The following is a 13,939-nucleotide window of genomic DNA, read 5'->3' on the forward strand; positions in this document are numbered from 1 at the left end:
TGAAAAGTCTGCTGCCAACATATTGGAGCTCCATTGTATGTTACTTGTTTATTTTTTCTTGTGTCTTTTAGAATTCTTTCTTGATCATTGACCTTTGGAAATTTGATTGTTAAATACCTTGAAATAGTCTTCTTTGGGTTAAATCCACTTGGTATTCTACAACCTTCTTGTACTTGTATACTGATATCTTTCTCTAGGTGTGGGAAGTCCTCTGTTATTATTCCTTTCAGTAAACTGTCTATCCCTGTCTGTTTTTCTACTTCCTGTTTAAGACCAATAACTCTTAGATTTGCCTTTTTAGGCTGTTTTCTGATAGAGGCATAGTTTTACTCTTCTGTGTATGGATATTCAGTTTTCCTAGCACCATTTATTGAAGAGACTGTCCTTTCTTCAATGCACATTCTTGACACCTTTGTCAAAAAGATTTGACTTTAAATGAGTAGATTTATTTTTGGGTTCTGTCTTCTGTTTCATTGGTATATATGTATTCGTTTTTATGCTAATACCATGCTGGTTTGATTACATACCTTGTAATACATTTTGAAGTCAGGTAGTGTGATGTCTCTAGCATTCTTTTTGCTCTGCATTTCTTTGGCCATTCTGGCCCTTTTTTGGTTTTATATAAATCTTAGGATTTTTTTCCTATTTCTGTGAAGAATGTAATTAGTATTTTTATAGGGATTGCACTGAATCTGTAGATTGCTTTGAGTAGTATGAGCATTTTTACAATATTGATTCTCCAAATCCATGAACATGGAATATCTTTTCATGTTTTGTATCCTCTTCAATTTCTTTTATCAATGTTTTATAGTATTTTTTATTGAAATATTTCACTTTTTAAAAGTTTATTTCTAGGTATTTTATTTTATTTCTAGCTATCGTAAATGGAATTACTTTCATGTTTTCTTTTCCAGTTGTTTATGGCAGACTCCTAACATGAGTTAAGAGTCAAGTTCAAGAAAGTCAGCTCAAACAGGTCTTATCTAGCAAACTAATTTTTGATAATTAAACACCAGAAACTCAAGCTAGAAGACTGAAGAATAAATAATCTTGAAAATGGAATGGGTTTAGAGAATTAAGACAACCAATTTACATCACAAGAAGACAGACTCTGGGCCAAAAAATGCAGAGCAAATATTTGTAATGAATTTAGCTAAGTCCCTGGCATAAAAATGCTTGATCATGACTAAATTATTCACTTGTTCTGTCATATGCCGATTCACTCAGTCCGTATAGTTATGCATCAGACATTTATTGAGCACTTGCTATAAGTCAGAAACTCTAAATAAGATATATAAAAATATCAAACAATAACCTGACACCATTTAGTAAACTGTCACAACCTAAACTTCTAAATGCTAGGTAAAATTAGAAATTAGATGCTGCAAGAGTCTGGTGGGTGTGCACCTGAGTGAGCCTCTGGTTGCCAAAGGAGGTTTCTAGAGGAGATAATAATTGCCTGAATCCTGAGCACAAAGTCTCAGAATCCTGAGAACAAAGTCAGGCAGGCAAGAGATTTTTGTGAGAACAGGGGAGGCATGTTTTTCTAGGCAGAGGGATCCTCATACTCAAAGGCCTATGGGCAATGGCAAATGTGTGAATTTCTAGTGATGCAAATGAATTAGTATGTCTGGGTGGAGACACCAAGTTGGGAAGGAAAGGAAGCTGGGATCAGGTCCTGAAGAGCATTATAAATCCTGTTAAGATGTCTTGCCTTGACCCTCAAAGTGGGAAGCCTCTTCAAGCGAAGAAGTAATTTGATGAGATGTGCTCTTTAGAAAGCACAGAAAAAAAAATGGTATTTAATATTCCAATAGAGGGTTTTCATTAAACTTTTGTTAGTTACTTTTTGCTGAGGGCTAGTATTGGTCTCAACTCACCAGAAAGGATACCTGTATAATATATGTATGAAGTTGTAGCTGAAGAAGTAAAAGCAAGTCAATTGTAATAGACACTCTTTCTCTCTTTACCCTATGCCCAAGCCTGCCTTGAAATATGGTTCTAACAGAATGTTTCCAAACAGCACTCCTTGCACACAAATATTTTCATTTCCACAAAAGTGATAACTCTTTTCTTCCTTCTCTTTATAGATCACTATTCAATGAAGCTTGGATTTGTCATGGGTCTCTGGTGACAAACATTGGTTATATTGGTGAGTTATATGGTTCTTCACTTCTCATTTGTCACCTTTTGTCATGAGCCAAGTTATGGTGAAAGCTTGATTTGTTTAATTTTCTCTATTCTTGGGTCATTTTTATTCATAATTCTCAAATCTGTCCCAAAGTCTTCAGAGTTCTGCACACACCTGTGCCTAGTATATTACTCTGGATATATAGTTATAAGATACACCTTTAGAGGTATACTTCCTTTGGGCCACAGTTGCATTGTGGAAGAGTTGTGTATAAACCATATATAAAATTTATTTAAAAACATATATAAAGCATATATAACATTTAAATCCCCTAGAAAGCTTTTGTGTTTGAAGGGATCCTGTTACAAAGTGACAAATATATCTGAAAAACATCATCACTTTTTTGTCTTGTTCAAAAAGTTATTAACATTGTAAATATACCTGATGTTCAATAATGAAGTTTTGCTTCTGTAACTTTTTTGGTTTGATATGTTATTGAAATGTTGGTGACAAGATGAAAAACTTACCCCAGATTGGAAAATAAATCAAAGGGCAGACATTAAAACAAGATATTTTAAAACTTTCTGAAAAGATTTCTGACCTTCACATAGGCTGCATTCTAATGGAAGAATGGAATATATTTCCAGACATGTTATCTATTCTAGTCTCTTCTTCAGAGCATGTTTTGTTGTTTTTGTATGAGATATTGTTCTTTTTTGTGTGAGGGAAAGTTGATTTGGAGTTTTGTTTATAGGGAGGCACAATACCTAGAGTTGTGTGATAAGAAGCTTGTTTTTTGTTTCTATAAAAAAAAAAAAAGAGTTGATTCTGGAGACTGAGTTGTTTCTTGTTTGTAGCACAACATATTTCTGGATGCATAAATGCAGATTGGAAATAATAAATGTACTCAGAAGGCACAGTTAACATAACACATTTTTTTTTCATACCCACACATTTTGCCTTGTGCCACTAGCAATAATTTGGGGAAAACAGAAACAAGTCCAAAAAATATAATTCACTTTACAGTAATTGGTTTCTTATTTATAGTTTTCCCCATACTAACACCTTTGTCAATATTTTACTACCTCTTGGAAGGGCAATTTTGGATTTTTCTGAGGCAGCCATGATTATCTATTCTATTGTTCCCACTGTTACATTTGGAGTAACAAACCTTGTGATTTTGGTTGAGAACATAAAGTCTGTATATGTCCTCCAGCAACCTCTCCACATATTACTCCATCCCTTCCCACATTCCCATCAGCACATATCGCGAATTCTTTACTATTTTTATTTTTGGTTCTAAGCCAATTCCATTTCTATTTATCCCATCCAAGTACAATGTAATCACTTTTGGATTGTTGGCACATTGTTGAAAACATTGGTATACTCAAATTCTTTCCATTTTTTAACAGCATGAAAAACAAAATCAGAATTTCAATTACCTTTGAAAAACATATTGTGCACATCTTAAAATCCCAAAATGCCACCTGAAATAAGTTGCAAGGAATATTTTAGTTGCGTTCCTCAGCACACCTGCAGAAAATGATTTATACCCTTACCATATTGTTTAATCTGGTTTAATTGCAAACATTAATATAGAACAGAGCAGCAAATACATGGTCAGTAAAATTATGTATGTAACAGGGAAATAATATTTTATTTCCTCATTTGAAATCAGTTTTTACTTTTTGGTAAGTGAGATAGAATGATTTGTCTGTAATCTGAACAAAAATATTTCTGCCAATACTCTATTAAAAATAGAAAGAAAATAGTGTTCTCATCACACAAGTGATTACCCTTTTAGCTGATGTGTTTTGCTCTTTTTTTCCTCAGCTTTTTGAGTGGTCTAGTAAATGCTAGCTTTCCAAAGTGAGACACTTAAAATCTAAAAGAAGTAATGTAAGAAGCACAGTCAATGAATGTTTCATTTTACATTGAGGGTAAAGTTTCTAATTCTGGATTTTAAAAAAAAAAATACATTTTTTCATCTGGTATTCACCCTTAATGTTAAATATTCTAATAGCCACTTCATAATTCATATCTGGTTAATTTTTTAAATTTCTGCATTGATGTGACATGAATGCTATCAAAAGTAAATAATTTTATATTATCCTTTAGTGGTATCAGTATCACAGTCTACATTTTTCTTAATTCAGGAATTGAGCTACTAGTATCTGTATTACAATGTATAATAATATCAGAAGCACAAATCTCTCCTTAGTGAGAGCTAAGTTTAGCTTAGAGAGCTAAACCTGATTCTTTGTCAGTTTAACCAATTTAAACCAGAAATCTGGTTTTCTGGTTCAGTTCTGGAAATTATAGTGTTCTAGTTATTACCTTTGCCCATCAGGGTAGGAAAATTGGGTTATTCATTTGATGGTAGAGCCTCCAAAGATGAATATTAAGGCAGTTGTGGGCTGACAAGTATTCTACTTCCTTAACTTTAAACAGTGTCAATTATGAAACAGACCATTAATTCAATAATGCTAGGGCAGTAATCATTGGCAGGTAAGAGGGTGAAATAAATGTGAAAATTGGCTAAACAAACTCCTGCTCTACATTAATTTACCCATATACCCACCATTTATTTTAAGTGTCGTGATCAAAATTTGAATCTAATCCTTCTTAACACTTAGAATTCTTCGGAATTCCTTTTGGCCATCTGCAGCTATGCATTGCATCAGGGAGTGAGCCTCATTTACATCTCTTGTCCTCTTTAACACCTTTTCAATTGACAGTGCAATTTCAAGGCAAATGGAGGCAGAACACAATTTGATCTAGATTAGCTATATGGTGAAACTCATGGCTCTTTTTTGTTATTCCCTTAATTAAACTAGTTATCTCTAGAGATTAAAAAATTTCTGTTGAAAGTCAGCCTAACCTTCTACCAGATATCATAGGCACCTAAGTTGTAGTTCTTGAAACATCGCTTGTCCATATCTACCTTTATTAGACTTGAAAATTCTATGAACCACCTGAAGGTACTTGGTGCATTCTGGTGCCTTTAATTGCACTGCTTGGAATGTGCCAGTTGTTCTCTGCAGGCATTAACTTTTTGCTATAGTGTGACATCACAATACAGTCTTTGAGGCCATTTTGAACAATTATTATAAATCCAGATTTAATGTAAAATTTAACCACATATGGTGCTACCAATGCAAATATATCAACTTAGCTGTTAGTCTGAACAGATCTACCTTCTGTGCATTGCAAGTTCATACACGTGTACACAATAACAACTCTGTCACAAATTATTCCTCTTCCTAGGAGCTAAAGAGTTCTTTCTGACATCCCTTGTAATACACATTCCGATTTCAGAATGCTTAAAATGTGAAAAGGTGTTTCTCTTAGAATTAAGGAAATAGAACAGCTAAGATTTCAAAGGACCAGTATCTCCTGTATAAACATAAGAATGGACCTAAGCTATTAACATTCACTGTAGTACCTTCAAAGGTATCACCTAAGTCTCTTCCTCTCTTTTGTTCTCATCCTCATCCTCTTTCTTTCCCTTTATCCCTCTCACTCTCCTGAATGTATGCCTCACTTCTTGTTTATCTTTCTGAAAGAAAATAGAATTGTTACTGTTTGTGTGATAATACTCATTACAAGGTATAATGCGATTGCTTAGGATGGTAGTATCTCTTTACTGTGAGTCTATCACTGGGATGACCATACATTTAGCCCAGAACAGTCCATGTATGGCTCTTGTTTCCATGTAATTATCAACAGGGCTCTGTTCAGCTCTAAAGGTATCCTGATTTGGTTGATAAATTACATGAATGGGTAAGAGTCACAAACCAAATCATAAAATGCTTCCAGCTGAGCAAGTGACTATGAAGTCCTTGTGTCCATCAACACAAGCAGCTGAAGACTGTGAAAGTATCATTTTCCTCATGTTGGAAAATGAGGAAACAAACTGAGTATAAGTTACCCAAGGAAACTGAAGAAGCCGTTAGGGGACCTCAGTTGGGAAGGTGACAAGGACTCTTGCAGACAGACCTACTGGCAAGAAATAAGGTAAATAGAAGCAGTGAAGCAGTAAGGACGCAGGCCTTAAACAGAGAAGGCAGGAAGCCAGGCAGGGAGTCCTCGGTTGTGCACCAGCCCTGTGGGGCTCAAGTTTAACTCTAGTAGGGTCAGAAATCTATTTTTAATGAATATCACAGTGACTTGGGTGCCTCTATTTTTCTCATTCTCTTCCTTTGGTGTTTTTCTCAGTGCTTGGCAACATTATTTTGAGAGTTCAGAGGCTCTCCACTATGCAACAAAGGCCTTTCTCTACCCTAAGGCTAGACTTTAAAAGCAGAACATCATAGTCTTGGGAACTGGTTCACCTTGGGAGCATTAGAAATCCCAACCCAAGGGGAAGGCAAGACTTTCCAGGATAGAGTCCTTCTATCTAGATACTTTAAAACTGTGGCAGGTTCTGTGCATTGTATAACAATGAGAATGTTCCCTTACTGTCTTGCCCTCTGCATTTGCTTCCTCTTTCCCCAATTTTCCTTCCACATTTTTCCCCCATTGTGTCTTCCAGTACTGCCCAGCCTCCTTCAGGCCCTCTTTCATCAATAATTGTACTGCACTTTAGATAGAAGTTGATCACCCCTCTCTTTGCCTCTTAATTTTAAAGATAAGCAAACTGAATATTTTAAATTGTTTCTAAATGGAATCAGAGGAAATACTATGTTGATTTTCAACCAATTTTTTTTTATTTTACCCTTAATTCATATGTCACTAGCTCTTTAGGTATAAATAGCCCTTATTCCAGTGCACAGGCTTTTAATGATCTTCTTTTTTTCTCTCTCTCATAATTTGGTTATGCTTTCTAAACATGAGATTTTAAAACCAAGCTCCATACAGAGAAGGAGGTCACAGATTGATTACCAGGGGTGTGCAGCATTTTATGGAGAGGATTGCGTTCAGGCAGCAGGGAGTTCTAGAAGCCATTCAATGCTCTGTTCAACCAGTAGTTACAGGGTTGGAGATGCTGCTGGCTCCTGGTGGTTCAATTTTGAAAAAGATGATGAGATAGAACTCAAGGATGAAGCAAAAGTCAACAAACAGCACAGGTATAGAAGATGGAGAAATCTGGCTTCAAAGCCTGATTTTGCCGTTTACATAGTATAATCTTGCAGGGGTTCTCACCATCAAGAGATACCATCTCACACCAGTTAGAATGGCCATTATTAAAATATAAAAAAATAACAGATGCTGGCAACATTGTGGAGCAAAGAGAACACTTATACACTACTGCTGGGAATGTAAATTAGTTCAGTCATTGTGGAAAGCAGTGAGGTTATTGGTCAAAGAACTTAAAATTGAATTACTGGGGGGCGTGCCCAAGATGGCCAAATAGGAACAGCTCCAGCTTCCAGCTCCCAGCGTGAGTGACATAGAAGATGAGTGATTTCTGCATTTTCAACTGAGGTACTCGGTTCATCTCACTGGGGCTTGTCAGACAGTTGGCGCTGGTGTGCAGGTGCAGCCCGACCAGCTTGAGCTGAAACAGGACGAGGCATCGCCTCACCTGGGAAGCGCAAGGGGGAAGGGAATTCCTTTTCCTAGCCAAAGGAAATTGAGACTCACAACACCTGGAAAATCGGGTAACTCCCACCCTAATACTGCACTTTACCAAGGGTCTTAGCAAACGGCACACCAGGAGATTAAATCCCACACCTGGCCCAGAGGGTCCCATGCCCACAGAGCCTCCCTCATTGCTAGCACAGCAGTCTGAGATCTAACTGCAAAGCAGCAGCCAGTCTGGGGGAGGGGCACCTGCCATTGCTGAGGCTTAAGTAGGTAAACAAAGCCGCTGGGAAGCTCAAACTGGGTGGAGCCCAATGCAGCTCAAGGAGGCCAGACTGCCTCTGTAGACTCCACCTCTGGGGACAGGGCACAGCTAAACAAAAAGCAGCAGAAACCTCAGCACAGGTAAATGCCCCTGTCTGACAGCTTTGAAGAGAGAAGTGGATCACCCAGCATGGAGGTTGAGATCTGAGAACGGACAGACTGCCTGCTCAAGTGGGTGCCTGACCCCTGAGTAGCTTAATTGAGAGACATCCCCCACTAGGTGCAGACAGACACCTCACACCTCACACGGCGGGGTACACCCCTGAGACGAAGCTTCCAGAGCAACAATCAGACAGCAACACTCACTATTCAGCAATACTCTATCTTTTGCAGCCTCCGCTGCTGATACTCAGGCAAACAGGGTCTGCAGTGAACCTCAAGCAAACTCCAACAGACCTACAGCTGAGGGTCCTGACTGTTACAAGGAAAACTAACAAACAGAAAGGACACCCACACCAAAACCCCATCAGTACATCACCATCATCAAAGACCAAAGGCAGATAAAACCAGAAAGATGAGGAAAAAGCAGGGCAGAAAAGCAGGAAATTCAAAAAATCAGAGCACATCTCCTCCTCCAAAGGAATGCAGCTCATCGCCAGCAATGGAACAAAGCTGGACGGAGAATGGCTTTGACGAGTTGAGAGAAGGCTTCTGTCAATCAAACTTCTCAGAGCTAAAGGAGGAACTACATAACCAGCACAAAAAAAACTAAAAACCTTGAAAAAAGAATGGATGAATGGATAACTAGAATAATCAATGCAGACAAGACCTTAAAAGAACTGACAGAGATGAAAACTATACCACAAGAGCTACGTGACAAATGCACAAGCTTCAGTAACCGACTTGATCAACTGGAAGAAAGAGTATCAGCGATTGAAGATCAAATGAATGAAATGAAGTGAGAAGGGAAGTGCAGAGAAAAAAGAATAAAAAGAAATGAACAAAGCCTCCAAAAAAATATGGGATTATGTGAAAAGACCAAATCTACGCCTGATTGGTGTGCCTGAAAGTGACGGGGACAATGGAACCAAGTTGGAAAACATTCTGTAGGATATCATCCAGGAGAACTTCCCCAACCTAGTAAGGCAGGCCAACATTCAAATTCAGGAAATACAGAGAACACCACAAAGATACTCCTCAAGAAGAGCAACTCCAAGACACATAATTGTCAGATTCACCAAAGGTGAAATGAAGGAAAAACTGTTAAGGGCAGCCAGAGAGAAAGGTCAGGTTACACACAAAAGGAAGCCCATCAGACTAATAGCAGATCTCTCTGCAGAAACTCTCCAAGCCAGAAGAGAGTGGGGGCCAATATTCAACCTTCTTAAGGAAAAGAATTTTCAACCGAGAATTTCATATCCAGCCAAACTAAGTTTCATAAGTGAAAGAGAAATAAAATCCTTTACAGATAAGCAAATGCTGAGAGATTTTGTCACCACCAGGCCTGCTCTACAAGAGTTCCCGAAGGAAGCACAAAACATGGAAAGGAGCAACTGGTACCAGCCATTGCAAAAACATGTCAAAATTAAAGTCCATCGAGGCTAGGAAGAAACTGCATCAACTAACGAGCAAAATAACCAGCTAATATCATAATGACAGGATCAAGTTCACACATAACAATATTAATCTTAAATGTAAATGGAATAAATGGTCCAATTAAAAGACATAGACTGGCAAATTGGATAAAGAGTCAAGACCCATCAGTTTGCTGTATTCAGCAGGGCCATCTCACATGCAGAGACACACATAGGCTCAAAATAAAGGGATGGAGGAAGATCTACCAAGCAAATGGAAAACAAAAAAAAGCAGGGGTTGCAATCCTAGTCTCTGATAAAACAGACTTTAAACCATCAAAGATCAAAAGAGACAAAGAAGGGCATTACATAATGGTAAAGGGATCAATTCATCAGGAAGAGCTAACTATCCTAAATATATATGCACCCAATACAGGAGCACCCAGATTCATAAAGCAAGTCCTTAGAGACTTATAAAGAGACTTACATTCCCATACAATAATAATGGGAGATTTTAACACCCCACTGTCAACATTAGACAGATCAACAAGACAGAAAGTTAACAAGGATATGGAGGAATTAAACTCAACTCTGCACCAAGCGGACTTAATAGACATCTACAAAACTCTCCACCCCAAATCAACAGAATATACATTCTTCTCAGCACCACATCGCACTTATTCCAAAATTGACCACATAGTTGGAAGTAATGCACTCCTCAGCAAATGTACAAGAACAGAAATTATAACAAACTGTCTCTCAGACCACAGTGCAATCAAACTAGAACTCAGGATTAAGAAACTCACTCAAAACCCCTCAACTACATGGAAGCTGAACAACCTTTTCCTGAATGACTACTGGGTACATAACAAAATGAAGGCAGAAATAAAGATGTTCTTTGAAACCAATGAGAACAAAGACACAACATACCAGAATCTCTGGGACACATTTAAAGCAGTGTGTAGAGGGAAATTTATAGTACTAAATGCCCACAAGAGAAAGCAGGAAAGATCTAAAATTGACACCCTCACATCACAATTAAAAGAACTAGAGAAGCAAGAGCAAACACATTCAAAAGCTAGCAGAAGGCAAGAAATAACTAAGATCAGAGCAGAACTGAAGGAGATAGAGACACAAAAAAACCCTCCAAAAAAATCAATGAATCCAGGAGCTGGTTTTTTAAAAGATCAACAAAATTGTTACACCGCTAGCAAGACTAATAAAGAAGGAAAGAGAGAGAAGAATCAAATAGATGAAATAAAAAAATGATAAAGGGAATATCACCACCAACCCCACAGAAATACAAACTACCATCAGAGAATACTATAAACACCTCTACGCAAATAAACTAGAAAACCTAGAAGAAATGGATAATTTCCTAGACACTTACACTCTCCCAAGACTAAACCAGGAAGAAGTTGAATCCCTGAATAGACCAATAGCAGGCTCTGAAATTGAGGCAATAATTAATAGCCTACCAACCAAAACAAGTCCAGGACCAGATGGATTCACAGCTGAATTCTACCAGAGGCACAAGGAGGAGTGGATACCATTCCTTCTGAAACTGTTCCAATCAATAGAAAAAGAGGGAATCCTCCCTAACTCATTTTACGAGGCCAACATCATCCTGATACCAAAGCCTGACAGAGATACAACAAAAAAAGAGAATTTTAGACCAATATCCCTGATGAACATCAGTGCAAAAATCCTCAATAAAATACTGGCAAACTGAATCCAGCAGCACATCAAAAAGCTCATCTACCATGATCAAGTGGGCTTCATCCCTGGGATGCAAGGTTGGTTCAACATACACAAATCAATAAATGCAATCCATCATATAAACAGAACCAATGACAAAACCACATGATTATCTAATAATGCAGAAAAGGCCTTTGACAAAATTCAACAGCACTTCATGCTAAAAACTCTCAATAAACTAGGTATTGATGGGACTTATCTCAAAATAATAAGAGCTGTTTATGACAAACCCACAACCAATATCATACTGAATGGGCAAAAACTGGAAGTATTCCCTTTGAAAACTGGCACAAGACAGGGAAGCCCTCTCTCACCACTCCTATTCAACATAATGTTGGAAGTTCTGGCCAGGGCAATCAGGCAAGAGAAAGAAATAAAGCATATTCAAGCAGGAAGAGAGGAAGTCAAATTGTCTCTGTTTGCAGATGACATGATTGTATATTTAGAAAACCCCATCATCTCAGCCCAAAATCTCCTTAAGCTAATAAGCAACTTCAGCAAAGTCTCAGGATAGAAAATCAATGTGCAAAAATCACAAGCATTCTTATACACCAGTAACAGACAAACAGAGAGCCAAATCATGAATGAACTCCCATTCACAGTAGCTTCAAAGACAATAAAATACCTAGGAATCCAACTTACAAGGGATGTAAAGGACCTCTTCAAGGAGAACTACAAACCACTACTCAGTGAAATAAAAGAGGACACAAACAAATGGAAGAACATACCATGCTCATGGATAGGAAGAATCAATACTGTAAATGGCCATACTGCCCAAGGTAATTTATAGATTCAATGCCATCACCATTAAACTACCAATGACTTTCTTCACAGAATTGGAAAAAACTGCTTTAAAGTTCGTATGGAACCCAAAAAGACCCTGCATTGCCAAGACAATCCTAAGCCAGAATAACAAAGCTGGAGGCATCATGCTACCTGACTTCAAACTATACTACAAGGCTACAGTAGCAAAAACAGCATGGTACTGGTACCAAAACAGAGATATAGACCAATGGAACAGAACAGAGCCCTCAGAAATAATACCACACATCTACAGCCATCTGATCTTTGACAAACCTGAGAGAAACAAGAAATGGGGAAAGGATTCCCTATTTAATAAATGGTGCTGGGAAAATTGACTAGCCATAAGTAGAAAGCTGAAACCGGATCATTTCCTTACTCCTTATACGAAAATTAATTCAAGATGGATTAGAGACTTAAATGTTAGACCTAACACCATTAAAAAACCCTAGAAGAAAACCTAGGTAATACCATTCAGGACATAGGTATGGGCAAGGACCTCATGTCTGAATCACCAAAAGCAACAGCAACAAAAGCCAAAATTGATGAATGGGATCTAATTAAACTAAAGAGCTTCTGCACAGCAAAAGAAACTACCATCAGAGTGAATAGGCAATCTACAGAATGGGAGAACATTTTTGCAATCTACTTATCTGTCAAAGGGCTAATATCCAGAACCTATAAAGAACTCAATCAAATTTACAAGAAAAACACAAACAACCCCATCAAAAAGTGGGCCAAGGATATGAACAGACACTTCTCAAAAGAAGATATTCATACAGCCAACAGACACATGAAAAAATGCTCATCATCACTCGCCATCAGAGAAATGCAAATCAAAACCACAATGAGATACCATCTCACACCAGTTAGAATGGCAATCATTAAAAAATCAGGAAACAACAGGTGCTGGAGAGGATGTGGAGAAATAGGAACACTTTTACACTATTGGTGGGACTGTAAACTAGTTCAACCACTGTGGAAGACAGTGTGGCGATTCCTCAAGGATCTAGAACTAGAAATACCATTTGACCCAGCCATCCCACTACTGGGGATATAACCAAGGGATTATAAGTCATGCTGCTATAAAGACACATGCACACATATGTTTATTGCAGCACTATTCACAATAGCAAAGACTTGGAATCAACCCAAATGTCCATCAGTGACAGACTGGATTAAGAAAATGTGGCATATATACACCATGGAATACTATGCAGCCATAAAATAGGATGAGTTCATGTCCTTTGTAGGGACATGGATGCAGCTGGAAACCATCATTCTCAGCAAACTATCACAAGAACAGAAAACCAAACACCGCATGTTCTCACTCATAGGTGGGAATTGAACAATGAGATCACTTGGACACAGGAGGGGGATCATCACACACCGGGTCCTATTGTGGGGAGGGTGTCGGGGGAGGGATAGCATTAAGAGATATACCTAATGTAAATGATGAGTTAATGGGTGCAGCACACCAACATGGCACCTGTGTACATATGTAACAAACCTGCACGTTGTGCACATGTACCCTAGAACTTAAAGTATAACAAGAAAAAAAAAAATAACGAATTACCATTCAACTCAGCAATCCCATTATTGGTATACACACAAAAGAATTTAAATCATTCTACCATAAAGACATGCATGTGTTTGTGCATCACAGCACTATTCACAATAGCAAAGACATGAAATTAACCTAAATGCCCATCAATGGTAGACTGGATAAAGAAAATGTGGTACATATGCATCATGAAATACTATGCAGCCATAAAAAAGAATGAGATGATGTCCTTTGTAGCAACATGGATGGAGCTGGAAGCCATTATCCTAAGCAAACTAACACATACAGAAAACCAAATACCACATGTTCTCCAATATAAAA

General features: G+C 37.8%; 1 long non-coding RNA gene across 1 annotated transcript in view; it reads left to right on the forward strand.

Annotated features, from left to right (window-relative positions):
- The window catches only part of LOC110741317, a 2,275,404-nt gene that overhangs the window by 2,020,413 nt on the left and 241,052 nt on the right, over positions 1 to 13,939 (forward strand). Inside the window, exon 6 of the long non-coding RNA XR_002517353.2 lies at positions 2,091 to 2,152. This is a non-coding gene — a long non-coding RNA (uncharacterized LOC110741317). The remainder of the gene's footprint in view (positions 1 to 2,090; positions 2,153 to 13,939) is intronic.

Source organism: Papio anubis, chromosome 12 (genome assembly GCF_008728515.1).
Source record: "Papio anubis isolate 15944 chromosome 12, Panubis1.0, whole genome shotgun sequence".
Lineage (NCBI taxonomy): Eukaryota > Metazoa > Chordata > Mammalia > Primates > Cercopithecidae > Papio > Papio anubis.